The following is a 16626-nucleotide window of genomic DNA, read 5'->3' on the forward strand; positions in this document are numbered from 1 at the left end:
AGAGAGAGAGAGAGAGAGAGAGAGAGAGAGAGAGAGAGAGAGAGAGATTACTATGAGGGTTCTTTGAAGTGTGATATGAGTTTATATTGCTCAGTTCATTTATAAATGATGTGACGGGATAGGGGATGGTTGCAAGAGGGTTTGGGAGAGCTGGAAAACGTGATAAGTGATCTCTCCGTAAAATTAGGCAACTACCAAGACCCAAAAGTTCTTGAACATCTAAAGCTTATAAATAAAATCTATGGAGCAAAAAATCATTCACTAGAGCTCGTGCATTTTCCCTTTGCTTACAGTCAGGGATCGGCAACTTTTTAAGCACAATGTGTCACTTGATAATTTATAAGAAAAATTTTTACTACCTTGTGTGCCAGTTGTTATTTTTAGCACCATATAGGAAAATTAAAATTATAACAGTATAGTATGTAGTGACCATTTCAATTATAATCTATTTTCCTGAACATGCATGACATAAATGTTTGATATGCCATAATAAAGCATATTTTCCATTAGTAAAAGTCTTTCAATGCTTAGCAATCAATACATAGACAAAGTTTTTAACTGACTTCAGTTCCTTGTTTTCGCAAACATTCACGGTTTTGAACACATTACTTTGTTTTTCATAGCTGGATACTACATTCTTAATTGCCTTAGCCTTGACTGCTAGTGTTTTCTTTCAAAGTGTGGTTCAACACTCGATGTGAGAGACACAACATTCTTGCAGCAGAGAGCACAAACAGCACGATCAATCTAATGAATAAATCCAGTCATTTCTCCACGATGACTGAAATAATCGGACATGAAACTTGATTTTTTTTTCATAGTACAGTAGTCATCGTGACAGTTAATTAGAAAGAATATTACGTACGGTGACTTAAAGACTCACTGGAACAACAGGGACCATACTCAGGTAGCGTAATCAAAATCTCAAGAAATTATAAACGGGACCATACTCGGGTAGCCAATCTGACCTGGTGAGGGGAATTACTTGATCGTGGGATATGGCATGCAAAATCGTATTTGTGAGGATAGGTACATATCATAGGAAAGGAAACGTAGTGAGATAGATAGATAGATAGATAGATAGATAGATATATGATAATTTAAATCATAAAAAAATATAAGAAACTATGCACAATACACATTCTCTCTCTCTCTCTCTCTCTCTCTCTCTCTCTCTCTCTCTCTCTCTCTCTCCCTTTTTTTTGGATTATTTCTTTGCTCCTTCGAATCAAATGCCGTGCCATAGACAAGCACCCCGAGTGCCAAGTCTGACACGCGTGCCATTATTTTCTTTTGCGGAATGGGTTCTTTTTGGACCTAAATATTTGCACCTAAAGTTACACGGAACTGAGACCGAAATTGCCATATCTCTAACAAATGCTATTCTCAGTGAGATTGTGAATCCTAGAGTAGCCTACAAAAATCAGATTGATTCAGTCAAGCTTTCCTCCGGTTGTGTGTGTGTGTGTGTGTGTGTGTGGATGTGTGTACGTAAATAGGTCAAACCTGAACATAATGTTGTTGTTGTTTTACAAACCATACACGATTTTAATGGATTTGAGCAGCAATATTTGCTGCTCAATTACACTTCAGACGAAGTTGGCATAATAATTGCACAGCAAATGAATTAGCATTGGTTTAGTTCTGAATTAATGCACCATCTACGAAGATAGATGATCAATGAAAAATTGGTCAATGTCATTAAGAGCAGTCACATTTAACTAACTGCCCAGTGTCAGCTTTCAGACATACTGCCAAATCTTTAACGTTCTTCTCTTGATAATAAGAAAACTTCTTATTTGGAAAAGACATTCTTTCTGGATTTGATTTTTTACGCCGCTATTATTATTATTATTATTATTATTATTATTATTATTATTATTATTATTATTATTATTATTATTATTACTACTTGCTAAGCTACAATCCTAGTTAGAAAAGCATGGATCTATAAGCACAGGGGCTCCAACAGGGAAAAAAGCCCAGTGAGGAAATGAAACAAGGAAAAATAAAATGTTTTAAGAACAGTAACAGCATTAAAATAGATATTTCCTATATAACATATAAAAACTTTAACACAACAAGAGGAAGAGAAATTAGATAGAATAGTGTGCCCAAGTGTACCCTCAAACAAGAGAACTCTAACCCAAGACAGTAGACGACCATGGTAGAGACACTATGGCACTACCCAAGACTAGAGAATAATTATTTGATTTTGGGGTGTTTTTCTCCTAGAAAAGCTGCTTACTATAGCTAAAGAGTATCTTTCTATCCTTACCAAGAGGAAAGTATCCACTGAACAATTACATTGCAGTAGTTAACCCCTTGAGTAAAGAAGAGTTACTTGGTAATCTGTGTTGTCAGGTGTATGAGGACAGAGGAGAATCTGTAAAGAATAGACCAGAGTATTCGGTGTATGTTTATGCAAAGGGAAAGTGAACCGTAACCAGAGAGAAGGGTCCAATGTAGTAGCATTGTCCGGCCAGTCAAAGGACCCCGTAACTCTCTAGGGGTAGTATCTCAACGGGTAGCTGGTGCCCTGGCCAACCCACTACCATACTTGATATCGGCCAAATAATGAATCATTTTATTTCCAGCAACTCATGTGTGCGACCTAAATCAACAAAGTAGTAGTATCTGATAAAAAGTTGATAAAACTCTTATTGAGACCCAGGGCATGTAATTGTTCAGTGGCTACTTTCCTCTTGGTAAAGGCTCACTAAGAACCTTATTTCTCTTCCTCTTGTTTTTTTAAGTTGTTATAGTTTATATACGAAAGGTTTATTCTAATGAAGTTACCGTTCTTAAAATGTTTTATATTTAATTGTTCATTATTTCTCTTGTAGGTCATTTTTTTCCTTATTTCCTTTCCTCACCGGGCTATTATTCCCTGTTGAACCCCTTGGGCTTAGAGCATCATGCTCTTCTAACTAGGGTTTAGTTTAGCTAGTAATAATGATTAGTTTTTCAGTATTGTTGTTGATTTTAGTGTTCCTTTTAAACTATTTCCGAATACATATTTGTTGCATTTCTTGGAAACACGCCATTGAGTTTCAAACGGCTAATGCCAAGTAGGCGCCTGAAGGCAAACAAATATATTGCGATTATCCCTGGTCTTGCATCGTAAATTGTGCAAATGAAGCAATTCAGAAAACATGTGTAACTTAAATTATCTAGCAAAACAAACTTTCCCTCTTCTAACTTAAACTTACAAATGAATTAACGGTAAACTAGAGCACCATACGTAGATTGGAGCACCATACGGCTGGCAATGTTACCGCTCTCTCGAGTTCAAGGACTTGCTTAACCCGGGAACGAAGGCTCAGCCCAGACGTCATCCTACTGCTCTCTCCAAGTATGTGTACATGACTGTTGCAACTCGCAGGTACGATCGGCGAGCTTATTCTCAGTGCTAAGTTAAAGAAAACTGAAGTGCACCCGTGTATATGTAAGTGTTTCCTAACAAGTGGATAAGGATTTTACATTCTCCTGTTTTTGGATTATAGACATCATTGGTAAGTGGTATGACTAGACTTATGAGTTTTTATTTACATTTATAAAAAGTAATATGCAAGAACTGTGAATTAAACCGTACCTTGATCCTAACAGTCAGTCACTTGCGAAAGGACTTTGGTGAATTCGTAGAGGTATCATATTATAAACATGAAAACTAACGGATTTTTTTCCCCACGGAAAAAAAAGGAGGGTAGGCTGGGTGGGAGACTACCGCAATATTACCGTGTGTGTGTGCATGTGTACTGTATGTTGTGTATATGTGTGAATGATTTATCAATGTTTCTTAAAACTCATCAACAACAGAAATTCACATTAAATTCACGGTGAAAAAAAAAAAGATTTAAAGTACTTCCATTAACCAATGCACTTATAAGCCCTTTTATCCATATACTGAAACTGCCTACAGTTGAGGTGACTGATTATCGAAAGTGTTGGAGAAGGTAAAGTTAACTGCAGTTTCGTTCCTATGTTTCAACGTTGAACTGAATAGATTTGGAGACTAGGGCTTTAGAAAACCGAGAGTATATCCCTAAATTAGTTATTCAATTAACAGGAAGCCCGCTCCAGAATCTTTTTGTTTGATTATAGAATTTTTATAACTTCTATTTTATCCTGATAGTTGCATGTTTGTATTTTTCCTGCCATGAACACCATATATGCCATGATAATTATCATGGTTCATGTTGTTGTGGTAACATTAAACTTCGTATTATACCATTGTTATTATCTGGATCTGATACTTTTTGGTATAAATCTCTCTCTCTCTCTCTCTCTCTCTCTCTCTCTCTCTCTCTCTCTCTCTCTCTCTCTCTCTCTCTCTCAACAGTGTAAACCATATGTACACAAACTTCTCTCATCATTCATGCTTTCTGAGTAATTGTCAAGGTCCTATCGCATGCACCATGCAGAACTACCCACACGCTATTATTCAATTGCGCTACATAAATCTATATTCTGTTGTTCTCTCTATTCCTGGTTCCTGCGCGCAAGCACAAAAGCCTTCAGCAAGTGTACAGCAGTGCAGCGACACTTGTTTCCAGCCTTGAATTACGGCCATTTAAGCAACCATTAATCCTCACGAGGATAATCTCCCGTTAAGTGCATCGTGACGCGGGTTCATGGCGTCTCCCGTTGCAATGCAAGGAGGAATGCGAGACCATTTCTTCATTTCATTCACTCAGTTTGGACTTATGTTTGAATCATTTGAAAGTTTTATTCTAATGTTATTTGTGATAAGGTGGTGATACCTTATCGTGGAGAAATGGTTTGTGCACCGCCATGATTAACAAAGCTGTACTAATCAGGGATACCCATACTAGGTTGGTTTGATGAGAGTGTTCAGACAAAAGTCTCCCACCATCACTAATCCGCAGTGGCTAGCCTGGTGATAAAAACTGGCCAAACCGTAGATAATGTCTGAGCCTTTGTCATACAGTCGACTAGAAACGGCTGCATTTGTTGTTGGTGGTGTATTCAGTAGCCTGGTTGTGGACACACACACACACACACACACAAGGGAACTATTTAGGCTTGTTGCATTAAGACTTCATTGTCGTTATATTGCCATTTTCTGCCATAATGGGATAGGATACGGGCTTGCAGTTTCATCCCAAAAGACTTTTGAGAACCATATACTTCCTAAGAGTGGAGAAATTAACGTTATTTGTTTATTAGTTGTTTTCTTGTCCTTGTGTTTGTTATGTCTTTCTTTTTTTCTCTGTATCTTTCACTTATAATAATACTAATGATAAAAGTAGCCTAGTGCAAAAGAAAGAAATGTATAAATAAAATAAAGTGCATAATAAAGTAACAGACTGCTAGACTAGTTGGAAACCATTAAATGATAAGATGAGACTTTCCTGAGTCTGTTCATCAAGACTAACACCTGCAACCAGTTTAAACTCCCGAGGTTCCCTCACGAATTCATCCATATGACAAATTAGATAATTCTATAGTTCAGACGAAAGTTACTGACACTGTATTGCATTGAACTTTACTAAAGAAAAGGCATGACTGAGTATTAACTATATGTCTAGTATTCGGTGGTTGGTAGTGCTGTTAGATGTGAATGCAAAGGATATTATTATTATTATTATTATTACTTGCTAAGCTACAACCCTAGTTGGAAAAGCAGAATGCTATAAGCCCAGGGGCCCAAACAGGGAAAATAGCCCAATAAGGAAAGGAAAGACGGAAAATAAAATATTGTAAGAAGAGTAACAATATAGTGATTTTTATTTATATTTTCCATTTAACATTTACGATGATAAAATTGAGCGACAGGATCAGCTATAAGATTTAAGATCTGGAATAATTAATTCAAAAGATAAGTGAATAGAAAAATAAAACAATTTTTTTTCGTGATAGACAATCTCCAAAAAACTACTTTAAGATTCATTGCTCCGATTGACGAAGTGGGGTGAACCTTACACGTTTATTCTATGATATTTTGCTTTCAAGGTTAAAATTCAATATTTCAAAAGAACTGTAAAGTTACAGAAATATTGAAGAGCTTTGAGGTATGGATCCACTGTCACAGAACTGCAGATATTTGTGCATTGAGTTTTGTTTGGGTTCAACCTCACGCCCCAATTGCACCATGCACTAATTTTATCTAAATCTCCGTTTAAAGAATAATTAACGACCACAGATTTGTTCTGTGCAAATAGATTATTAGACTAACATTATCTGCATAAGCAACAAGATAATCTTCTAGTCCAAATCACATGCATATTAACACGGTCAGATGCACCACAATGATAATAGGTCTAGCGTTACTAAGTCAAACTTTATTTTTTCCCTAGAGATAACGTTACTTTTAGGGTAAATAGGGTTGCGGCTTAACTTATAATAATAAAAATAATAATAATAATAAGAAGAAGAAGAAGAAGAAAAAGAAGAAATTAAACCAATTAGTCTATACAGTAGTAGATCGAGATGTGTAGGCTACTTGTGAATTATAGATATTCATACCTCTATGCATGCTCTAGTTATCGACCCTTACATGTCAGTGAACAAAAAAAAAAAAAAAAGAAAAAAAAAACTAGACAACAGCTTTCTCGTTCCGCCTGAAATCTGGGGGAGAGAAAAAGTGCACCACGCAGAGAGAAAATAGAAAAATCTCTCATGAACGGTTTCCTGTTCGTCATCCCACCCCCAACCCACCATCCCCTCCTGCTCCTCTTCGTTACCACAAGTATGTCCGGAAGATTCAAAGAAAGTTTTTACCTCAATTCGGTGAATAATAATCGTGCGATAGAAGTGAAAAGATCGATCCTTTATATATCTTACGTCTATCGCAACAGAGGTTCGTAATTTTATTTTCATTTTTAAATATTTTGTAAGCAATACTTGATACTTTTTGTTCGAGTCCGTCGCATAATTCTCTCGGCAGAGTTGCCGGTTAATGAATTTGTTTCGTTGCTGCTTTCAGTGTAGCTAATTTATATAAAGTAATATTTATACTTTTAAAATCATACATTTATTGGCTAGCATACGTAGATATATCATAGATGTTATAAGCACGTCAACATCAACAAATTACAAATATTCCACTAAATTACGTGTTACTTGAAAATCTCTCTCTCTCTCTCTCTCTCTCTCTCTCTCTCTCTCTCTCTCTCTCTCTCTCTCTCTCGAAGGTGATTCAAAGACATTTAACTGCAGTATACCCCCAGCGTAGTCCTCTCTCATTGTGGCTGTGGCTACCTCCCAGCTTTTCATAACTGTTTGTTTTTCATTGCTGTAGTCACTCGAAGCATTGGTCCCAACTTTATGTACCGTTATTCTGTGACGTCAGCATTCTGTCAAGGACCGAATTTGCGAGTTATGGCTTCATTTAAGAAAGAAAAGTTGAGAATTAGTCAAGTTTCTTCTCTGATATTTTCATTGTATAATATCAACAAGCTAAAGTGATGAATGTCATGTCCACCAGATGAAATCAAAAGCTCAAACTATGGTATTTCAGTCTAATCTGACAATTTTCAAGAGTGGTGTAGGGATTTTCCGGTAGTAGGTTGGCCAGGGCACCGCTAGAGTCATGGGGTCCTTTGACTGGCCGGGCAGTACTACATGGGATCCTTCTCTCTGGTTACATATTCGCCTCTGTCCTCATACACTTGACAACACTGAGATTACCAAATAATTCTTCTTCACCTACAGGGTTAACTAATGCACTGCAATTATTCAGTGGCTACTTTCCTCTTGGTAAGGGTAGAAGAGACTCTTTACCTATGGTAAGCAGCTCTACTAGGAGAAGGTCACTCCAAAATCAAACCATTGCTCTCTAGTCTTGGGTAGTGCCATAGCCTCTGTACCATGGTCTTCCACTATCTTGGGTTATAATTCTCTTGCTTGAGGGTACACTCGGGAACACTTTCCTATCCAATTTCTCTTCCTCTTGTTTTGTTAAAGTATTTATAGTTAATATAGGAAATATTTATTTTAATGTTACTATTTTCAAAATATTTAATTTTTCCTTATTTCCTTTCCTTTCTGGGCTGTTTTCCATGCTGGAGCCCCTGGCCTTACAGCATCCTACTTTTCAAACTACGGGTGTAGCTTAGCAAGTAATAATAATAATAATAATAATAATAATAATAATAATAATAATAATAATAATAATAATTGAGTAGACTGACATTTCTCGAGCGTCCGACGATTTGGCTGTTTTGATCAAGCTTTTGTGAATTGGTGTTTAGGGGAGCCACGCTACAGTTTATATAAAATGTTGACATGGCCTTTATAACGGATTTTGACATAGGAAAAATCTATTTTTAGGTGAGATAGCTATGTTGTCCTGATGGAAGTTCCTCGAAGATAGCTTTTTACTATTCCTGGAGCGAATATCCAGAGAGATATCGTATATGAAACCGGGACGTGTTTAAAACAAGCTACGGCTATCCTTCTCTGAATAGAGTTAACTATATATATATATATATATATATATATATATATATATATATATATATATATATATATATATATATATATATATATAGTTTAACACACTGCAAATAAGAATAGTATTGCACTTGCACTATGTAGACTGGAAAAGTCCCAATTATACAGTCCATAATTTTCCATGCACAATACTAAGAAGTTAGTTTAATCACACTACCAGCGGCCACAACACCACAGTGTTTAATCTCTTCCAATTGACACAAGTAATGTTTGAACTTCAAAAGTTCAAAGTTGGAGCAAATGCTTTTATGTTGACCAGGCTGACATGAGTCTTTTTATATTTTATAAATGACATATCTGTTTTTGACGTTGTTAATAGTTTATATTGGTCATATCTTTTGACGCTGTTACTGTTTTTAGAATGATATATTGTTAATTTATTCTCATTTATTTATTTCCTTATTTCCTTTCCTCACTAGGCTATTTTTCCCTGTTGGAGCCCTTGGCCATCTTGCTTTTCCAACTAGGGTTGTAGCTTGGCTAGTAATAATAATAATAATCCCTTAAAGAGGTAGAGTCGTTATCTATTGATGAGGCTAAGTGCAAGACTTTATCCAACGACCATGAGATGGCCCTGGGAGGAGCATTTGGTTTAATTTCAGCACAAGCCTTCAGGATCTTAATGAATAGTTCGCTATTGAGTTCAATATCAGAAGCATAAGCAGTAGGTCTAGATAGAGCCGATTCATATGAGGGGATAGTTGTAGAGGCTAAACCTTGTTCATGTGATGAGATAATGAAATACATTAGTCCATAATAATGGAAGAGAGCTAATGTACTTGACGAATTCCACCCATTTTCCCAGGAAGACAAGTATTGCCGTTTCTTAGTAGCGGACTTGTATTATTCTATAAAATCAATCCTCTCCTTCGCAACTCCGAACTTACAAACGCTACAATGCGAAAATACTCAATTACTGAATCTTGTCAAAAGTTGCCATTAATTTTTGTAGCCTTCTATTTAAATCGCAGTATTTTGTGGAATCAACATATTTGTGCGTCCTGCTCTTATTTTTTAGCAATATGAATGTCTTGCAAATCCTGCTCTTTTCATTGCGAGCAGGAAGACTACGCTTGTCGTCTCCGCGTTGGTCACACTTGGCGGACACATGAGCATCTGCATACTGGCCAACACCAGCCATAATGCGAAGACCAAGTGGTACTAACGAGCGAGGCATTTGTTAACCGAATGCCCCCACATATAGTAGTGAAAGAAATAGATATTTGTTCGAGGCTCGAGGCGAGGATGGCAGGTTCATCCAGTCAAAATAGTTCATCACTGCCAAGATTTTTGGACATGATGTATCCTACCATGCTAGCTGTATTTTTAGCTTAATTTCAGAAGAAGGTGGTCTTAAAGCTTTTTTTTATACCTACGCTTTTATGATTTTAATAGAGTATTTAAATTTTTATAAATGATATCTGCGTCAATGACTATAGATGTCAGGATGCCACAAAACCTCAAATCAATTAATCTCTCAAAACAAGACAAGATCACATATTTATTTCAAACATAGGACTACGTCGATGTCTTGAAGGACGACCAATCCATGAATCTTCAAAGTAATTCTAAAGCAGGATTTACAATGGAAGAATACATATTTGAATTCAAACACTAAATTATTCGGTAACTTTATCTACTGTGACGAAGGCTTGGGCAGCAGCATTAGAATTCTTGAAAGTAAAATTGAGATTATCTTATGTCACTTTTGGACCACAATAGCATATCTTGAATACTTGTAATTCGAAGAACTTTCTCAAAAGTTTTCATTCGAAGTTTTTTTTTTTTTTCGAATAATTGTTATCGAATAATTTATGAGATGGTGCCGACCTTATAAAACACAGATTGCACGATTTCTGGTTCTCACAAGTAAATGCTTATTCTGCGAAATTTGTAAAATTGGGGAATTTATTAAGACTAACAATACAGGACCTTTAAGCTAAAGTGTCTTGTATCGACTGCTGTGCACAGTATATAGACTAGCTTTTTTTCTTTAAAATAGTCAAATTTATTCAGAAATCCTTATACTTTTACACCCATCTTTGTATAATTGAAACTTTATTAAGCGACAGAGGCAGATATAAAAAAAAAGAAAAAAAAAACGAGATGAATATGGCTATAAATGTATTAGTGCCCCATTAATAATTTGGTAGTTCCACTTCCTTCGGACTTGCGATCTGCTCAAAAATTCTATGGCCAACTGCAAACTCCAAAAGATGCCAGTCCATACGGTACGGACTATTTTTGAACTTCTGTGGAGCATCTGAACATTAACATTTCTATATCATTAAAGATTCGTTCAAAATCTCAACCATCAATCCTTATTTAGTAACCCCAAGAGTACATCAGCATGTTAAAAGATAGGTCTTCCAATTCGTATATTTCGTATATTAAAGCTACGCTAAAATATTTGTTGAATAAAACGTAACAGGTTCCATAGTTCAGCTGTTTGACACAAGTTTCTCAATCAGTTAACCAGTTAATTTTTTTTAACAAGAATAAAGGTTCCGTACGAAATCATAAGGGAAGTCTAAATGTAATTGCCTAGTTTGAGTTTTCATAAAACTTTTCAAATACCCGTTAGGAGAAGTCACCATGCGGTTTCACTATTATAAAGCAAAGTCTGTATTTTATAACAGGAAGTTTGAAATTTGAAGAACAATGGGTAAAATTCACTGTTAAAATCTACTTAGGAAAAAAAAAAAAAAACATTACCAATCCCTTTACAACACTTATATTACAGTAATGACTTAGAAGATAAAGCAAATATGACAACCACGTAGTAAGAAATTTATTTCAGGATATAGAATTAAAGGCAACGATGGGTTCAAACGACCATTAATTTAATATGAACAGTTATTTAATCTATTGATTGTTTAATAACTAAGAGAGATTTACCAAATACACCAAAAAAATTAAACTTCCTCAATACCTAACTTTAAAGGATTTTATAAGCCAGAATAAAAAAAAATAAATGAAATAAAAAAAAGTCCTTTTCAGTAAGCTTAATCAGTTTAAAAAAAATCTCTAGGAATTCAGGCCATAAAATAAGCTAATTACATTCTTTGTTACAACTTACCAGTAACCTATTTGCCGTAATTCCACAAATTTTAGGTTACTAAATCTACCAGTACAAGCCGGAATTTAAATCCCAATGTACCTCTATCCAAGTTAAGCGCACATTCCAGTAACAACCTCCGAGTTATTTCTAAAAGATCTTACAGGTTTCAAGTAACCCATCTCCAACCAAACGAACCCGTCGTAGGTAGAAATTAAGTTAATATTCTTGGAATTTGGTCCTTAGACAATTTAATCCGGAAGTCTCGCCATCCATCTGAAAAGAGTCTAGTATCAGAAACTTCACTTATTGAGTTTGGTATCCCTACTTAAATAACCGGTATCTAAAGCCTTAATATTAAACAAATAGAAACAGTTAAAAATTTCGGACAACAATGCATACAGCCATAAACTTGTTAAGACGAAGTAGTATAATCTTAGATTATGGAATAGAGAATTTAAAAGAAACAACAAAAGTCTAGGAAAACCTAAAAATTTTGAGGTATATAGGCTTTAGATGAACCGCAGAACCTAAATAAAGTACAGAAAAGTTAAAACAACTTGCCGTAAGGGGTTAAAAGCAAGCCTCCCTGTAGCACACGGTAGACCTTCAATTTAAGGTCTACCGTGCGCTATAGGGAACGTCCTCCCACAATTGGGAGCGCCGCCCCCAACCGGGGAGGACTGGCTTGCTTGGGATTAGATTCAAAGAATGAAAGTATATAATCATACTTACATTTTAGTCCAGACTGAAAAATACTTAACCTGATTCCAGCGTTGTCATCATTCAGTATTCAGGAGACATGTGCGTCTATACGCAAGGATAATACAAATAAGCTCTGATAAGAGGTAACCATCCAGAATACAAGCTTGAAACGCACAGGTAATCAAGGGATCAAAGACTTTACATTCCTGAAAGTACAAATAATACGAAGTCAAAACATTGGTGTTTAATAAAGTATAGGCCTACGGAGAACGACTTATAAACAGGTATGTTAAGAGTGTTTAAAATACTCAAGGTGTAGATATATGACATGTCAACAACCTCCAATCAACACCACATGACACTGTATTCGAAATTTACAAAACTAGAAATCAAACGAATGCAGTTTCATCACTTACAAATAACACAAAACTCGAGTCCTCTTGAGCACCAGTTACCACCAGCCACCCAACTAAGAGGGGTAACGGCAATGCAGCCTGAGAAAGCTTCACCATGCCCAGCCAAGGACTCTTAAACAGAGAAAGGCGGTACATACCAATAACAGCGGAACTATTACTCGCTTGGTCCATTTCTTAAAAGACAATTTCACGGCAGACGAGAATACAAGCTATTAGTGCAGAATCATGTAAGGTAACTTACATTTATCAGTTTTATAAAATATAATATTATTAGGAATAATCTCTCGAAGGGAGGATTATGGATGTCATAAGAGCATAATTAGGGCCACTTAAATAGGGATTCTCCTTACACATTATGAAATTTAATATAATGCTGATTTTCTTTTGAATATTGTTTTTTTACGAAACAAACTTGGAGATAATGCATCGTTTTCATCGAATAGGTTAATACTAGTTTTAATTTTTGCTGATTATATAAACACTCGGACATTCGCGTGGGCACACATACCCGAACAATTTTATTCATAGATCATCATATATTGAAGTATATTGAATTATGATTTCATGAGATTCAGGTAATAAAAGTTTGTGGCAGGCATAACAACTTTTATTTGTGTTCAATCTACCGGAATCCAGACATGGATGATTCTATCTTTGATTGTCTTCTTACCATTATGGCTAAGATACAAGAAGATGATAGAAAGGCTTCGTTTGTCTTTGTTGGTGATTTTAATGCTCACCATAGGGAGTGGTTGAGTTCTATCTCTCCTACCGATCGCCATGGCTTAAGAGCTTTAGACTTTGCCTCAGAATCAGGCTGTGAGCAAATCATAAATGAAGCTACTCACAGGTCTGGTAATTGCTTGGACCTCGTATACACTGACTCCCCTGGCGTTATAACTAGTAAGGTTGGTTCTCCAGTCGGGACTTCTGATCATGCCTTGATTTCATTATTAGTGAAGACTGAGCAGCCTGTCCCTGATATATCATATTCTTGTAAAATTTATATGAAATCCCAAGCAGACTGGAATGGGATTTTGCATGATCTTTTGTGCTTGAATTGGTCACAATTATATAATAGTGTAGATCCTGTTGTCCCTTTGAATGAGAATCTAGTCAACATAATTGATAGGCGTATCCCTTCTCGTGTGCTAAGGTACCGAATGAAGGACAAACCGTGGTTCAATGATGATTGTAGACGTGCTTATTTGGAGAAGCAGGAGGCCTATCACCTTTGGAAGGGTAACAGATCAGATTTGACCTGGAACAACTATACTCAGCTTCGAGCTTTTGCTCAGAGAGTTTATGCCTCAACTGAAAAGGAGTACAATTTAATTATAAAAGAAACCCTCTCTGGTACAACTCAGGAACATAAATGGTGGTCTACCCTTAAATCTGCACTCTTTGGTGTAGATGCAACAGTTCCTCCTTTACTTAAACCAGATGGCTCAGTCACTCACTGTCCAAAGGAAAAGGCAACCCTTTTGGCTGATGTTTTTGACAGTAAACAGAGTAATGAAAAACTTGAACTTCCTCATTCCTGTTTTCCTGAGGCTAAAATAACTAGTTTAGCTTTTCGATCTCGTGAGATTAAAGCTCTGTTGTTGGACCTTGATGCTTATGGAGGTGTAGACCCTAATGGTATTTTTCCTTTGTTTTTTATAAAGACAGCAGATTTCTTAGCTCCAAAGTTATCTGTTATTTTACGCAAGTTAGCAAGAAGAGGAGCTTTTAGCACTTGTTGGAGAATTGGTAATGTTACTCCTCTATGTAAATGTGTTTGTGGTAGCTCAAGTCCCACTGATTACCGCCCAATTTCCATAACTCCCATATTATCTAAAGTTTTTGAACGTCTTCTGGCAAAACGTCTTAATAGGTTTGCTGAAGGTAATCATCTATTCCCTAGTTTGCAATTTGGTTTTCGGAAAGGCCTTGGAGCATGTGATGCCCTTCTTACAATCTCCAATGCAGTACAGAAATCCCTTGATTGTGGTCGGGAAGTTCGTATGATTGGCCTTGATTTTAGTGCTGCCTTTGACCGTGTTAATCATGAGGCCCTTGTTTTCAAACTGAAACAGTTGGGAGTGGGTGGGTCGTTTCTTAGCATTATTATTGATTTTTTAAGTAGTAGATCTCAAAGAGTTGTTGTTGATGGGCACCATAGTGAGTATAGGAATGTGATATCCGGTGTTCCACAGGGTAGTGTTCTTGGCCCATTACTTTTCATACTATATACACATGACATGTGGTTTGGCCTAGAAAATAAGCTTGTTGCATATGCAGATGATGCTACTCTCTTTGCATCAATTCCATCCCCTGAATGTAGATCTGGGGTTGGTGAATCCCTTAATAGAGATTTAGCTAAAATTAGTGCATGGTGCAAATTATGGGGTATGAAGTTGAATCCTAACAAAACTCAAAGTATGATTGTAAGTAGGTCAAGGACGGTGGCTCCTCAACATCCGGATCTCAGTATTGATAATGTTTCTTTAAATTTGTATGACTCTTTCAAAATTTTAGGCGTGATTCTTGACAGCAGATTTACTTTTGAGAAACATATAAGGTCTGTGTCTTCTTCAATTGCACAAAAAATTGGCTTATTGAGAAAGTCTTTTAAGATATTCGGTGATCAATCTATTCTGAAGAAGTGTTTTAATTCTTTTATTCTACCTTGTTTTGAGTATTGTTCTCCAGTCTGGTCTTCAGCTGCTGATTCTCATCTTAATTTGTTGGACAGAAACTTACGGTCTATTAAATTTCTTATTCCTGATCTAGATATTAATCTCTTGCACCGTCGATCAATTAGTTCATTATGCATGTTGCATAAGATTTTTCATAACTCTGACCATCCTTTACATTCAGATCTCCCTGGACAATTCTATCCTGTTCGTAATACTAGGCAGGCAGTTAATTCTAATAGCCAGGCCTTCTCCATCATAAGACTCAATACTACGCAGTACTCTAGAAGTTTTATTCCAGCTGTTACCAAGTTGTGGAATGATCTTCCTAATCGGGTTGTTGAATCAGTAGAACTTCAAAAGTTCAAAGTTGGAGCAAATGCTTTTTTGTTGACCAGACGGACATGAGTCTTTTTATAGTTTATATATGACATTTTTGTTGTTGACGTTGTTAATAGTTTATATATGATATATCTCTTTTGACATTACTTTTTTTAGAATGATTTATTGTTAATTTGTTTTCTTCAGTTATTTATTTCCTTATTTCCTTTCCTCACTGGGCTATTTTTCCCTATTGGAGCCCCTGGGCTTATAGCATCTTGCTTTTCCAATTAGGGTTGTAGCTTGGATAGTAATAATAATAATAATAATAATCAGACCCTTCCAATACGAAAGAGCAACAACTCTCTCTCTCTCTCTCTCATTTAATGCTACGACCTTTACTCTATTTGCTACAAGGGAGACGAGAGACGTTGTCATCTCGAAGATCATTAGGTTTAATTGATTTGCTTATTTCAATGGTTGATTTTACCAGTGAATCTACATTCTCTTGTGCGTTCGCTATTCTGATTTTGAACCACATTTTAAAATCTACAAAAGATTCCGAACAATTGTCCTCTTCATAATGATTATAACATTCATACACGGCCACAGAGCCCGAATCATTAGAATATGTCAATATATCAGGGTAGCTTCTTATTCAGTCGTGTCTCGTACGAAATCTTTGGGTTCCACCAAAATGAGCAACAGGTGAACCGTTGACTACCCTTCTTGAAATACTTGAGAAGACACACTGCATTGCCTCTATATATTTGTGGTTTAACATGTTTCTCGTGTGACACTCCCTATCACGAATGTGAATATCTATGCAAAATTTAAAATGCACACACACACACACACACACACACACACACACACACACACACACACACATATATATATATATATATATATATATATATATATATATATATATATATATATATATGTATGTGTGTATGTATGTGTATGT

The 16626-nt window shown here is 36.0% G+C and overlaps 1 protein-coding gene and 1 long non-coding RNA gene across 4 annotated transcripts in view; one reads left to right on the forward strand and one right to left on the reverse strand.

Annotated features, from left to right (window-relative positions):
* The first annotated feature begins 3276 nt into the window (after nt 1-3276).
* LOC137650246 (uncharacterized) overlaps nt 3277-16626 on the forward strand; it is a 32057-nt gene continuing 18707 nt past the window's right edge. Inside the window, exon 1 of one of the 3 annotated variants that reach the window (XM_068383524.1) lies at nt 3277-3355. The gene's annotated coding sequence lies outside the window, so the exon portion shown is untranslated. Of the gene's footprint in view, nt 3516-16626 lie in introns of all 3 variants that reach the window. The other 2 variants (XM_068383523.1, XM_068383522.1) reach the window with 2 other exon arrangements.
* LOC137649792 (uncharacterized) lies at nt 11197-12725 on the reverse strand. Its single transcript, XR_011045867.1, has 3 exons — nt 12658-12725; nt 12301-12447; nt 11197-11812 (listed from the first exon to the last, which is right to left on the reverse strand). It is a non-coding gene; the product is annotated as an uncharacterized lncRNA (long non-coding RNA).

This window comes from Palaemon carinicauda, chromosome 11 (assembly GCF_036898095.1).
Source record: "Palaemon carinicauda isolate YSFRI2023 chromosome 11, ASM3689809v2, whole genome shotgun sequence".
Classification (NCBI taxonomy): Eukaryota; Metazoa; Arthropoda; class Malacostraca; order Decapoda; family Palaemonidae; genus Palaemon; species Palaemon carinicauda.